Consider the following 12,500-nt stretch of genomic DNA (forward strand, 5'->3'; position numbering starts at 1 on the left):
AGGGGTACTCTGTTGAGAGTTAAATTTTACACCCCAAACTACAAGGGTTTTGCCCTGTTGTACCATTTATTTATGTAGTTTGTTTGTTTATCAGGAAAGTCCAACTGGGCATGAAACTCCTTTTCAGCGGAGGCCCAGGAGAAAAGCTCCACACAAAATTACAGTAATTATATACATTGGCAATAACAAGTACAATAGATAATACAATGCAATCACAACATGGGACACACAGCAAGAGTACAAATATGAGTACAGGAGTGGTATACAAATGCAAATATAAAACTAGTGTAAGAATAATTTAATATTGTACAAAGATGCAGACATAATCTGATATTATACACACATGAGTTTGATGTTTTGAGATGCCTATTAAAATTGTGATCAAGTAGGAGAGGTCCAGTAAAAGGGGAAATTAAAAGAGTTGCTTTAGTATCTTCTTCTTCTTTCGGCTTTTCCCGGTTAGGGGTCGCCACAGCGGATCACCTGTCCGTTCATAATTGGCAGTGGAGTTTTACAGTGTCGAGTTGCCAGCCCAGTGCCCAACCTTCCACAGAAGGCACACGCACACACACGCACTCACACCTAGGGCCAATTTAGAGTGTCCAATCCACCTACTTCATGTCTTTGGGATGTGGGAGGAAACCGAAGCACCCAGAGAAAACTCACGCAACCGATATCTCTGAGTCATAAGACTGTACCAGACCATGCTGCTGTAGCTGCATTGTGTGCGGTAATGCAAATGATACATGACATATGTCAGTTCATATTTGTACAAGTAGTGATAATGGGTTCTTAGATTGCCTGACATTTTATCCCAGACTATCTGGGACTGCAGCCACCCCAGTTAGTGAGCACTGTCGCCACTGGCAATCACAATGGCCAAAACATGGCCATGTGCCCTACAGAGAGGCAACCAGACCGTGCATCTTCATTACTTTCTCTTTTCTCCAAGTTCCTTCATTTATCTAGGCTCTAATCAGACATCGGTGGGCTGTGTGATATGACTTTATCCATTTTTGCCACTGTCCATTAAATGTTGATTTTGCCCAAAGGAAAAAATAGAACAAATTCCTGCTGACACATGATGTTTTACACAGTTCTGGGAAGCATTTAGCATATAAATCATCAAACTTGTGATCTTTCCTATTGTAGGTCTAGAGAGATACAATGGAACACCTGAATTCACATTACTTACATGAACTGTGTGACAAAGCATTAGAAATCAGTCTGTTAAATATTATGCTGAGATTATTTTTCTACCAGGTATATACAGATTAACAGCTACATGCTGGCTTATACACTGGTACACCATTGTCATTATCAGTGCATAACAGTACTTAGAAATGCTTAGCGAACCTGGAAAGCAGTTTGCAGGCCATTGTACTATAGCTTGGCCTTGTGAGGTAATACAGATTATTGTTTTCAAACTCAGTAGTACACTGTAACCCCAGTGCCCTCGTTACTGCAAAAACCAACATTACTAGGATTTATTTGAAAAAACAGTGGGAAGCAGCACAAACTTTAACTGGTGCTTTACTTTGGGAATAAAGACTTTCCACTTAAATTATACAAGTAGTACATGCACGAGGCAGTCATGTAAATGTAATAATCTTATGTTACAGTTGTTCAATTCAATTCACTTCAACTTTTTTGTCATATGTACTAGAGACAGCATCACATAGTACAATGAAATTCTTATTCTACAAATCCTATAGCAACATATAAAACCATGACGATTGACAAGAAGAAGTAATCTAAGATAACAAATAGACAATAAAATAAATAGCAATATCAGTAAATATATATATAATTGTGCAAAAAAGCTTGTTTCTCATCAAATTTGAACCAACCTACAATACTGTAGGGAGAGGTAGTATGTGAGTTTTATTTAACAGTCTAATAGCTTAAGGTATAAAACTGTCTTTCAGCCTGGTTGTTCTGGCCGCTTCTATAAACCCTTACTGAAAGTACCGGCATAAACAGTTTGTGTTGTCGGTGGGTAGTGTCATAATAATGTATCCTGCTGGCACAATATGATCAGAACTTATCCCATGCACCTGAACCTGCTGCAAATGGGACTGTAAAGAGGTCAGTCAGATCTGCTCAAAAACAGGAACACTACACTGATGCAGTAGCCTGATTTTAGCTAAGACAGGACATTTACATCAACATGTAAATCAACACTGCCTCAGTAGCCTGATAATAGTTGAGACAGGACATTTACAACAACTTGTAACACTACACTGACTCAGTAGCATGATTCTAGTTGAGACAGGACATTTACAACAACATGTAACACTACACTGACTCAGTAGCCTGGATATGGCTGAGACAGGACATTTACAACAACATATACACTACACTGACTCAGTAGCCTGATTAAACTTGAGACAGGACATTTACAACAACATGTAACACCACACTGACTCAGTAGGCTGATTATAGTTGAGACAGGACAATTACAACAACATATAACATTACACTGAATCAGTAGCCTGCTTAAAGATGAGACAGGATATTTACAACAACATGTAACACCACACTAACTCAGTAGCCTGATTATAGTTGAGACAGGACATTTACAACAACATGTAACACTACAGTGCCTCAGTAGCCTGATTATAGTCGAGACAGGACAGTTACAACAACATGTAAAATTACACTGACTCAGTAGCCTGTTTATAGTCCAGACAGGACATTTACAACATGTAACACTAAAATGACTCAGTAGCATGATTATGGCTGAGATACGACATGCCTGGTTATAGTTGAGACAGGACATTTACATGATGTAACAGTACAATGACTCAGTTGCCTGATTAAAGTTGAGACAGGACATTTACATCAACATGTAAAACTAAACTGACTGAGTAGCCTGATTAAAGTTGAGAGTGGACATTTACAACAACGGGTAACACTACATTGCCTCAGTAGCCTGATTAGAGTTAAGACAGGACACTTACAACATGTAGAACCACACAGACTCTGTAGCCTGATTAAAGTTGAGACAGGACATTTACATCAAAATTTAACACTACACTGACTCAGTAGCCTGATTATAGTCGAGACAGTAGCCTGATTATAGTCAAAACTGGAAACTTACAACAACATGTAACACTACACTGACTCGGTAACCTGATTAGAGTTGTGAAGACTTATGAACAAAAGGAGATCTCCACAACCAAATTTTCAGTGGAGGGGGGGGAGAAGGGGGAGAGGAAGATTTTGATGGATATCCAACCCCCCATGGAACATAATAATGAGATAGTTATTACAAATGGGATCAAAAATACTTTTAACAATTTTTCTATATACAATTTTAGTGGTATTGACACAAAGAAGGGGCATTTTGAATTACTTTCCAAGGGTTTAAAATTTATTCCCTATAAAAAGGGAGATATTGCTAAAACCCAAATGGATATAAAAATGTTCCTAAGGAAGGTTAATCTGAATATTGTGATACAAACCCCAATTAATAAGAACAATGGGGAATTGAGACGGAAAACCACCTACAACCCCCCCACTTCATCCTCAATTAAAAAACCTAGAGAAAAATAGTAGAGCAAGAAGTGAGGAAAGAACAACTAAAAAACATTAGATATAAAGACAACTTAAGCAAAGAAGAAAAAGAATGTTTGTATGAAATGAGGAACAATACCAAAATCAGGGTAATGAAGCCCGATAAAGGGGGAGGGGTGGTAATAATGGACAACATTCAGTATGAAATTAAAATGAATAGTATTTTATGGGACGATGGAAAATATTCTTGTGTCTCAAAAAATGAAGTAAATATTGCATACCACAAAATTGATGCGTGTCTATGGGACATGGTACAAGAAGAGCTCATAGATTTTAACACCTATAGGTATTTAAAAGTGGACAAACCTAGGATTCCTTCCCTATTTGGGATTCCAAAAATTCACAAAAGTGAAATTGACCCACCCTTCAGACCCATAGTTTCTGCTGAAGGTTCTAAAACACATCCTTTAGCTAAATACGTGGACACAAAATTAAAAAGAATTTGGGTAGGAAGAGAGTTTATTTTGAAAGACTCCTGGGATTTGTTGAAAGCCATTTCCTATGATTTGTACGAGGATGATTTGTTATTCATAACTATAGATATAGTGGATTTATTTTCATCCATACCCTGGAAATAAGGTATGGAAATGTTCGAAGAAATAGTTTATCAAGATCAGGAATTGTCCCAAGAAGAAAAATTAGTTAACACTTGGTTAATGGAAATGGTTTTGAAGAACAATTTTTTATATTTCAAGGGTGAATGCTTTCAACAAACCCAAGGAGTAGCTATGGGAGCAGCTTGTGCCCCAACTTTTGCAAACATGGTTTTAGCTAAATGGGAGGAGAAACATATTCTCCACACAGAATTTAGAAACTATTGGAAGCTATATCGTAGGTTTTTAGATGACATCGTAATTTTTTGGAGGGGAGGAAATGGTGGTGTTATTTTATACTGGCGTTTGGGCTCAGTAAAGGACTGAAATATTTTCATATACTCCTACTTCGTTTTTCCAGACACTGTTTTTGGCTGATTATAGTCGAGCCAGGACACTTAAAAAACATGTAACACTACACTGACTCAGTAGCCTTTTTATAGTCCAGACAGGACATTTACAACAATGTGTAACACTACACTGACTCAGTAGCCTGATTATAGTTGAGACAGGACACTTACAACAACATGTAACACTACACTGAATCAGTAGCCTGATTATAGTCAAGACAGGACATTAACAACAACATGTAACACTACACTGACTTGGTAGCCTGATTATAGTTTAGACAGGACATTAACAACAGCATGTTACACTACACTGACTCGGTAGCCTAATTATAGTTGAGACAGGAAATTTAAAACAACATGTAACACTACACTGACTCAGTAGCCTGATTATAGCTGAGACAGGACATTTACAACAACATCTAACACTGCACTGACTCAGTAGCCTGATTATAGTTGAGACAGGACATTTACAACAACATGTAACACTACACTGACTCAGTAGCCTGATAATAGTTGAGTCAGGACATTAACAACAAGGTGTAACACTACACTGCCTCAGTAACCTGATTATAGTTCAGACAGGACATTTACAACAACGTGCAACACTACAATGACTCAGTAGCCTGATTATAGTTGAGACAGGACATTTACAAAAACATGTAACACTACACTGATTCAGCCTGGTTATAGTTCATACAAGACATTTACAACAACGTGTAACACTACACTGCCTCAGTAGGCTGATTATAGTTGAGACAGGACATTTACAACATCGTGTAACACTACACAGCCTCAGTAGCCTGATTATAGTTGAGACCGGACATTTACAACAATGTGTAACACTACACTGCCTCTGTAGCCTGATTAGAGTTGAGACAGGACATTTACAATGACGTATAACACTACACTGCCTCAGTAGCCTGATTATAGTTGAGACAGTACATTTACAACAACGTGTAACACTACACTGCCTCAGAAGCCTGATTATAGTTGAGACAGGACATTTACAACAACGTGTAACACTACACTGCCTCAGTAGCCTGATTATAGTGGCAACAGGGCATTTACAACAACATGTAACATTACACTGACAAAGTAGCCTGATTATAGCTGAGACAGGACATTTACAACAATGTGTAACACTACACTGCCTCAGTAGCCTGATAATAGTTGAGACAAGATGTTTAGAACAACATGTAACACTGCATTGACTCAGTGGCCTGATTACAGTTGAGTCAGGACATTTACAAAAACATGTATCACCACACTGACTCAGTAGCCTGATTACAGTTGAGACAGGACATTTACAAAAACATGTATCACCACACTGACTCAGTAGCTTGATTATAGTTTAGACAGGACATTTACAACAGAATGTAAAACTACATCAACTCAGTAGCCTGATTATAGTTGAGACAGGACTTTTAGAATAACATGTAACACTACAGTGCCACAGTAGCCTGATTATAGTCGATGCAGGACAGTTACAACAACATGTAACACTACACTGACTCAGTAGCCTGATTATAGTTGAGACAGGACATTTACAACAACATGTAACACTACACTGACTCAGTAGCCTGATTATAGTTGAGACAGGACATTTACAACAACATGTAACACTACACTGACTCAGTAGCCTGATTATAGTTGAGACAGGACATTTACAACAACATGTAACACTACACTGACTCAGTAGCCTGATTATAGTTGAGACAGGACATTTACAACAACATGTAACACTACACTGACTCAGTAGCCTGATTATAGTTGAGACAGGACATTTACAACAACATGTAACACTACACTGACTCAGTAGCCTGATTATAGTTGAGACAGGACATTTACAACAACATGTAACACTACACTGACTCAGTAGCCTGATTATAGTTGAGACAGGACATTTACAACAACATGTAACACTACACTGACTCAGTAGCCTGATTATAGTTGAGACAGGACATTTACAACAACATGTAACACTACACTGACTCAGTAGCCTGATTATAGTTGAGACAGGACATTTACAACAACATGTAACACTACACTGACTCAGTAGCCTGATTATAGTTGAGACAGGACATTTACAACAACATGTAACACTACACTGACTCAGTAGCCTGATTATAGTTGAGACAGGACATTTACAACAATGTGTAACACTACACTGCCTCAGTAGCCTGATTATAGTTGAGACAGGACATTTACAACAACATGTAACACTACACTGACTCAGTAGCCTGATTATAGTTGAGACAGGACATTTACAACAACATGTAACACTACACTGACTCAGTAGCCTGATTATAGTTGAGACAGGACATTTACAACAACATGTAACACTACACTGACTCAGTAGCCTGATTATAGTTGAGACAGGACATTTACAACAACATGTAACACTACACTGACTCAGTAGCCTGATTATAGTTGAGACAGGACATTTACAACAACATGTAACACTACACTGACTCAGTAGCCTGATTATAGTTGAGACAGGACATTTACAACAACATGTAACACTACACTGACTCAGTAGCCTGATTATAGTTGAGACAGGACATTTACAACAACATGTAACACTACACTGACTCAGTAGCCTGATTATAGTTGAGACAGGACATTTACAACAACATGTAACACTACACTGACTCAGTAGCCTGATTATAGTTGAGACAGGACATTTACAACAACATGTAACACTACACTGACTCAGTAGCCTGATTATAGTTGAGACAGGACATTTACAACAACATGTAACACTACACTGACTCAGTAGCCTGATTATAGTTGAGACAGGACATTTACAACAATGTGTAACACTACACTGACTCAGTAGCCTGATTATAGTTGAGACAGGACATTTACAACAACATGTAACACTACACTGCCTCAGTAGCCTGATTATAGTTGAGACAGGACATTTACAACAACATGTAACACTACACTGACTCAGTAGCCTGATTATAGTTGAGACAGGACATTTACAACAACATGTAACACTACACTGACTCAGTAGCCTGATTATAGTTGAGACAGGACATTTACAACAACATGTAACACTACACTGACTCAGTAGCCTGATTATAGTTGAGACAGGACATTTACAACAACATGTAACACTACACTGACTCAGTAGCCTGATTATAGTTGAGACAGGACATTTACAACAACATGTAACACTACACTGACTCAGTAGCCTGATTATAGTTGAGACAGGACATTTACAACAACATGTAACACTACACTGACTCAGTAGCCTGATTATAGTTGAGACAGGACATTTACAACAACATGTAACACTACACTGACTCAGTAGCCTGATTATAGTTGAGACAGGACATTTACAACAACATGTAACACTACACTGACTCAGTAGCCTGATTATAGTTGAGACAGGACATTTACAACAATATGTAACACTACACTGACTCAGTAGCCTGATTATAGTTGAGACAGGACATTTACAACAACATGTAACACTACACTGACTCAGTAGCCTGATTATAGTTGAGACAGGACATTTACAACAACATGTAACACTACACTGACTCAGTAGCCTGATTATAGTTAAGACAGGACATTTACAACAACATGTAACACTACACTGACTCAGTAGCCTGATTATAGTTGAGACAGGACATTTACAACAACATGTAACACTACACTGCCTCAGTAGCCTGATTACAGTTGAGTCAGGACATTTACCACAACATGTAACACTACTCTGCCTCAGTAGCCAGACTATAGTTGAGACAGGACATTTACAACAACATCTAACACTACACTGACTCAGTAGCCTTATTATAGTTGAGACAGGAAACTTAGAACAAGTTGTAAAACTACACTGACTCAGTAGCCTGATTATAGTTGAGACAGCGCATTTACAACAACATGTAACACTACACTGCCTCAGTAGCCTGATTATATTTGAGACCGGACATTTACCACAACATGTAACACTATACTGCCACAGTAGCCTGATTATAATCGAGACAGGACTTTTAAAACAACATGCAGCACTACACTCCCTCAGTAGCCGGATTATAGTCAAGCCAGGACATTTGCAACAACATGTAACACTACACTGACTTAGTAGCCTGATTATAGTTCAGACAGGACATTTACAACAACATGTAACACTACACTGCCTCAGTAGCCTGATTACAGTTGAGACAGGACATTTACAACAACATGTAACATTGCACTGCCTCAGTAGCCAGATTATAGTTGAGACAGGACATTTACAACAACATCTAACACTACACTGACTCAGTAGCCTGATTATAGTTGAGACAGGACATTTACAACAACATGTAACACTACACTGACTCAGTAGCCTGATTATAGTTGAGACAGGACATTTACAACAACATGTAACACTACACTGACTCAGTAGCCTGATTATAGTTGAGACAGGACATTTACAACAACTTGTAAATCTACACTTCCTCAGTAGCCTGATTATAGTTGAGACAGGACATTTACAACAACGTTTAACACTACACTCCCTCAGTAGCCTGATTATAGTCAAGACAGGACATTTGCAACAACATGTAACACTACACTGACTGAGTAGCCTGATTATAGTTCAGACAGGACATTTACAACAACATCTAACACTGCACTGACTCAGTAGCCTGATTATAATTGAGACAGGACATTAACAACAACAAGTAACACTACACTGACTCAGTAGCCTGATTATATTTGAGACAAAACATTTACACCAATGTGTAAAACTACACTGACTCAGTAGCCTAATTATAGTTGAGACAGGACATTTACAACAATGTGTAACACTACACTGACTCAGTAGCCTGATTATAGTTGCGACAGGACATTTACCACAACATGTAACACTACACTGCCTCAGTAGCCTGATTATAGTCTAGACAGGACATTTACCAAAACATGTATCACTACACTGCCTCAATAGCCAGATTATAGTTGAGACAGGACATGTACAACAACATGTAGCACTACACTGCCTCAGTAGCCTTATTACAGTCAAGACAGGACATTTACAACAACATGTAATGCTACACTGACTCAGTAGCCTGATTATAGTTGAAACAGGACATTTACAACAATATGTAATACTACACTGACTCAGTAGCCTGATTATATTTGAGACAAGACATTTACAACAATGTGTAACACTACACTGACTCAGTAGCCTGATTATAGTTGAGACAGGACATTTACCACAACATGTAACACTACACTGACTCAGTAGCTTGATTATAGTTGAGGCAGGACATTTACAACAACATGTAAAACTACACTTACTCAGTAGACTGATTATAGTTGAGACAGGACATTTACAACAACATGTAACACTACACTGACTCAGTAGCCTGATTGTAGTTGTGACAGGACATTTACAAGAACACGTAACACTACACTGACTCTGTAGCCTGATTGTAGTTGAGACAGGACATTTACAACAACATGTAACACTAAACTGACTCAGTAGCCTGAATGTAGCTGAGACAGGACATTTACAACAACATGTAACACTACCCAGACTGAGTAGCCTAATTGGAGTTGAGACAGTACATTTACAACAATATATAACACTACACTGACTCAGCAGCCTGATTATAATTGAGATAGGACATTTACAACAACATGTAACACTACACTGAGTCAGTAGCCTGGTTATAGTTCAGACAGGACACATACAACAACATGTAACACTACACTGACTCAGGAGCCTGGTTATAGTTGAGACAGGACATTTACAACAACATGTAACACTAAACTGACTCAGTAGCATGATTATGGCTTAGACACAACATGCCTGGTTATAGTTGAGAGAGGACATTTACAACAACATGTAACACTACACTGACTCAGTAGCCTGATTATGGCTGAGACACGACATTTTCAACAACTTGTAACACTACACTGACTCAGTAGCCTGATTATAGTTAAGACAGGACATTTGCAACAACATGCCACACTACACTGACTCAGTACCTTGATTATAGTTGAGACAGGAGACTTACAATAACATGTAACACTACACTGACTCAGTAGTCTGATTGTAGTTGAGACAAAACATTTACAAGAACATGTAACACTGCACTGACTCAGTAGCCTGATTATAGTCAAAACAGCACATTTACAACAACATGTAACACTACACTGACTCAGTAGCCTGATTATAGATGAGACAGGGCACTTACAACATGTAACACTACACTGACTCAGTAGCCTGATTATAGTTTAGACAGGACATTTACAACAATGTGTAACACTACACTTACTCATTATAGTAGAGACAGGACTTTTAGAACAACGTGTAACACTACACTGCCTCAGTAACCTGATTATATTTGAGACAGGACATGTACAACAACATGTAGCACTACATTGCCTCAGTAGCCTTATTACTGTCAAGACAGGACATTTACAACAACATGTAATGCTACACTGACTCAGTAGCCTGATTATAGTTGAGACAGGACATTTACAACAACATGTAACACTACACTGCCTCAGTAGCCTGATTATAGTTGAGACAGGACATTTACAACAACATGTAACACTACACTGCCTCAGTAGCCTGATTATAGTTGAGACAGGACATTTACAACAACATGTAACACTACACTGACTCAGTAGCCTGATTATAGTATAGACAGGACATTTACAACAACATGTAACACTACACAAACTCAGTAACTTGATTATAGTTGAGACAGGACACTTACAACAACATGTAACACTACACTGCCTCAGTAGCCTGATTATAGTTGAGACAGGACATTTACAACAACATGTAACACTACACTGACTCAGTAGCCTGATTATAGTTGAGACAGGACATTTACAACAACATGTAACACTACACTGACTCAGTAGCCTGATTATAGTTTAGACAGGACATTTACAACAACATGTAACACTACACTGACTCAGTAGCTTGATTATAGTTTAGACAGGACATTTACAACAACATGTAACACTACACTGACTCAGTAGCTTGATTATAGTTGAGACAGGACATTTACAACAACATGTAACACTACACTGCCTCAGTAGCCTTATTATATTTGAGACATTTCCACAACATGTAACACTATACTGCCACAGTAGCCTGATTATAATCAAGACAGGACTTTTAAAACAACATGCAGCACTACACTCCCTCAGTAGCCGGATTATAGTCAAGACAGGACATTTGCAACAACATGTAACACTACACTGACTTAGTAGCCTGATTATAGTTCAGACAGGACATTTACAACAACATGTAACACTATACTGACTCGGTAGCCTGATTATAGTCGAAACAGAACATTTATCACAACGTGTTACACTATACTGCCTCAGTAGCCTGATTACAGTTGAGACAGGACATTTACAACAACATGTAACACTGCATTGCCTCAGTAGCCAGATTATAGTTGAGACAGGACATTTACAACAACATCTAACACTACACTGACTCAGTAGCTTTATTATAGTTGAGACAGGAAACTTACAACAAGTTGTAAAACTACACTGACTCAGTAGCCTAATTATAGCTGAGACAGGAGATTTACAACAACTTGTCAATCTACACTTCCTCAGTGGCTTGATTATAGTCAAGACAGGACATTTACAACAATATGTAACACTACAATGACTCAGTAAACTGATTATAGTCGAGACAGGACATTTACAACAACATGTAGCACTACACTGACTCAGTAGCCTGATTATAGTTGAGACAGGACACTTAGAACAACATGTAAGACTACACTGACCCAGTAGCCTGATTTTTGTTTAGATAAGACATTTACAACTACATGTAGCACTGCACTGACTCAGTAACTTGATTATAGTTGAGACAGGACATTTACCACAACATGTAACACTACACTGACTCAGTAGCCTGATTGTAGTCGAGACAGACATTTACAGCAACTTGTAACACAACACTGACTCAGTAGCCTGATTATACTTGAAACAGGACACTTAGAAC

The sequence above is a fragment of the Protopterus annectens genome, chromosome 13.part0 (assembly GCF_019279795.1).
Source record: "Protopterus annectens isolate FY-2018-M chromosome 13.part0, PAN1.0, whole genome shotgun sequence".
Taxonomy (NCBI): Eukaryota; Metazoa; Chordata; order Ceratodontiformes; family Protopteridae; genus Protopterus; species Protopterus annectens.